The sequence below is a fragment of the Bombina bombina genome, chromosome 7 (genome assembly GCF_027579735.1).
Source record: "Bombina bombina isolate aBomBom1 chromosome 7, aBomBom1.pri, whole genome shotgun sequence".
NCBI lineage: Eukaryota > Metazoa > Chordata > Amphibia > Anura > Bombinatoridae > Bombina > Bombina bombina.
Genome location: NC_069505.1, coordinates 256,692,334 through 256,696,885, shown reverse-complemented (window position 1 = coordinate 256,696,885; position 4,552 = coordinate 256,692,334).

Genomic DNA, 4,552 nt, shown 5'->3' with positions numbered 1-4,552 from the left:
TGGAGCTATTGCAGGTAACAAAGGCTTCATCTGATCATGCCTAGATTGCAAGTGGAGAGCAAAAATATTAGTGTTATTAAGCACTAACATCTCTCAAGTTAAATCAATAGTTGCGCTCAAATAAGTAAAATGGTAGCGCTTGAGTGAAAGCCTCCGGCGTACTAACATCTGAAAGCCAGATAGTGCGATTGTGCTAAATCCCTCACCTAATAGATATTGGGTCAGATTATAAATGGAGCGCAAAATATCACTTTCACTAAAGCGATATGTGTGCTCCACTTTGTAATACTAACGCACGCAAATGTGGGCTGGTATTATGAGTCAGGTGCAATGCGAACGCGACCTCGCCCTCAAATTGCACGGAAGCATTGCGCTCACGAGAGCGTGCTTCCATAGGCTCTAATGGGAGCCTTGTTCTCATGCTGTAAGATACAGCATGAGAACTAGTGCAGCGAAGTGGGTAAGTCGCGTAGTGATGGGTATCAAATATAATTATATATGTATATATATATTTATGTGTTTATATGTGTATATATTTACAGGGAACACACAGTTCCCATAGACCGCAATGTAAAGGCACTTTTCAGTGCATTTTTTTTCTAATACCCCACTCCCGCCAACTTCCCGCATTAAAAACTGCTTTGTGCAGTTATTTTATTAAAAATATAAAATGCTACAATTTTTATTTTTTAATAAAATACACACCACTATATTTGGGGGCATTTGGGGAACGTTTTTTAAAATTAACCAGAGGTCTGATCTCTGGTTAATTTTATTGTTATTTATTTCGTACCCGCAAATGGGTGAATTTCCAGGTGTGCGGACACGCGATAAATTAGTGCTCCACTTGTAATCGTGTAAACAAAGGTGCACTAAGCAGAAGGTGCGTTACAAAATAGAAATCGTTTTGTTCTTCACACAGTATAAAATGTTATTTTATATATACTGTATGTGTATATATACAGGGAGTGCAGAATTATTAGGCAAATGAGTATTTTGACCACATCATCCTCTTTATGCATGTTGTCTTACTCCAAGCTGTATAGGCTCGAAAGCCTACTACCAATTAAGCATATTAGGTGATGTGCATCTCTGTAATGAGAAGGGGTGTGGTCTAATGACATCAACACCCTATATCAGGTGTGCATAATTATTAGGCAACTTCCTTTCCTTTGGCAAAATGGGTCAAAAGAAGGACTTGACAGGCTCAGAAAAGTAAAAAATAGTGAGATATCTTGCAGAGGGATGCAGCACTCTTAAAATTGCAAAGCTTCTGAAGCGTGATCATCGAACAATCAAGCGTTTCATTCAAAATAGTCAACAGGGTCCAAAAGCACAATGTGTGCAATACTCAGAGACATGGCCAAGGTAAGAAAGGCTGAAAGACGACCACCACTGAACAAGACACACAAGCTGAAACGTCAAGACTGGGCCAAGAAATATCTCAAGACTGATTTTTCTAAGGTTTTATGGACTGATGAAATGAGAGTGGGTCTTGATGGGCCAGATGGATGGGCCCGTGGCTGGATTGGTAAAGGGCAGAGAGCTCCAGTCCGACTCAGACACCAGCAAGGTGGAGGTGGAGTACTGGTTTGGGCTGGTATCATCAAAGATGAGCTTGTGGGGCCTTTTCGGGTTGAGGATGGAGTCAAGCTCAACTCCCAGTCCTACTGCCAGTTTTGGAAGACACCTTCTTCAAACAGTGGTACAGGAAGAAGTCTGCATCCTTCAAGAAAAACATGACTTTCATGCAGGACAATGCTCCATCACACGCGTCCAAGTACTCCACAGCGTGGCTGGCAAGAAAGGGTATAAAAGAAGAAAATCTAATGACATGGCCTCCTTGTTCACCTGATCTGAACCCCATTGAGAACCTGTGGTCCATCATCAAATGTGAGATTTACAAGGAGGGAAAACAGTACACCTCTCTGAACAGTGTCTGGGAGGCTGTGGTTGCTGCTGCACGCAATGCTGATGGTGAACAGATCAAAACACTGACAGAATCCATGGATGGCAGGCTTTTGAGTGTCCTTGCAAAGAAAGGTGGCTATATTGGTCACTGATTTGTTTTTGTTTTATTTTTGAATGTCAGAAATGTATATTTGTGAATGTTGAGATGTTATATTGGTTTCACTGGTAAAAATAAATAATTGAAATGGGTATATATTTGTTTTTTGTTAAGTTGCCTAATAATTATGCACAGTAATAGTCACCTGCACACACAGATATTCCCCTAAAATAGCTATAACTAAAAACAAACTAAAAACTACTTCCAAAACTATTCAGCTTTGATATTAATTAGTTTTTTGGGTTCATTGAGAACATGGTTGTTGTTCAATAATAAAAGTAATCCTCAAAAATACAACTTGCCTAATAATTCTGCACTCCCTGTATGTATATATATATATATATATATATATATATATATATATATATATGTATATATATATATATATATATATATATATATATTTTTTATATATATATTTATATATATATATATATATATATATATATATATATATATATATAGGAATGAATCCACCCTCCTGAAACAAGCACCTGGGTATACACTCAATATATATAACAGTGATGCCTCAGGATTTTTCAAAGTATGGCAAATTTATTGACGTTTCTATGTTTCTACCGTTTGTTTGTTCTGAGGAAGGGGATTGTAGTCCCCAAAACGTCAATAAATTTGCCATACTTTGAAAAATCCTGAGGCATCACTGTTTATTGTAGCCTATATATATTATTTATATTTACATATCTATTTATCTATCTAGCTATAGGGTAGATTTATTATGCAGCAGATGCGGCTTTCTACCCCTGAAGTTTCTGGTCCACCTAAAACTTAAGTTAAGAAGCAGTGGTCGTAAGACCGCTGCTCCTTAACTTCTCTGCCACCTTTTAGGTGGCGGACTGCAATCATTCCGATTGGTTGATTGACACCCCCTGGTAGCAGCCAATTGGCCGCAATTGTGCAGGGGCGGCATTGCACAAGCATTTCACAAGAAATGCTTGTGCAATGTTAAATGCCGACAGCGTATGATGTCGGCATTTAGCGATGTCGGGCAGACATAGTTCGCTACAGGGAATCATGTCCGCCTGGCATTTGTTAAATCTACCCTATAGAGTGTACTTTACTATACAACATGTTTTTTACTTGAAATGTATATATACCTTTACATGACATGTGAGTAAAATACATGTTTGTCTATACTTGTATTGTAGCCCTAACATTTTACTTCAGGTCTCCAGCTATTCTCTTTAGCTACATCACATGTGCTCAAGTGCAACACATAACTCACTACTTGTAATTTGAGCAATGTTTACTGTGGCCACAATATCTATTGAAAGTATAGGGTGTGCTAAAAAAATGTCTGGTAATTCTTTTTTTTACCATGGACTTGTAATACCAGATTGTGCACTATTTTTAGAGCGGTCCTGCACCATCAGTATTGCACCACTTGTAATCTGGGTCCATATGTGGTGATGCTTATTAAGCTGGATCTACTGCCCAAACCTCAAACCCACTCCCACAGACTTGAGACATGTTTCTGCTACAACCCATCTGATCACATTTTTATGGACACTGTATTGCTGATCTGATGTTTTGGCAATTTTTTGATTGATTTCCTTACTCCAAGAATGCACAGAAAGTCCTAGTGTGATTGGCTGTCACGCGTTTGGTGTTTTAGAAATCTGCAGTTTGGTTGCTAAGCTACAGAAAGGACAGGACTAACCAGTCCACCACATGCAAAGTGCCCATTATAGCTGGCTCCCATTGCATCATGACCTAGCTGGGATATAAATAGATTATAGTTCAATTATATCACTTTATAGCTGACTCATTGCCTCAATTGTAGATTATACATTCAGGCAAAAAAAGAAAAGCAACAATTAACACTAGACATGGTATATATAGTATATCTATCTATTTATCTATGTATCTATCTGTATATATTTATTTCTATCTGTATATATATATATATATATATATATATATATATATATATATATATATATTATATATATATAAAAACAGTTTATATGTATAAAAGTGTGTTAACAGGGATTTAAAGAGATATGGTATATGACAACATGTTTTTGTATATTTGTATGTGTATGCATCTATGTATATGAATGTGTGGATATGTATGTGTATGCATGTATATAAGTACACACACATACACACACAAATGGGGGTTAGGTGTTAGGCAGTTAAGAAGTGTAGTGGTAGTCTGATATATATATATATATATATATATATATATATATATATATATATATATATAGGGGTTAATAGGTTAAGGGGCTTATTAGGTTGTGGAGTTGTTGTGGTATAGGGGTTAATAGGTTAGGGGCTTATTGCGTTGGGGTGTTGTGGCAGTGTATGGGTTAATAGGTTAGGGGGTGGTTAGGTCTTTAGGTTATGGCAGATTAGAGGTTAATAGTGTAGGTTGCGCTGGGGTTGAGGGCATGTGAGGGTTAATAGTTTATTTTAGTATTGAATTTATATCCTATGTTAAAATTATATGCATTGTCATAT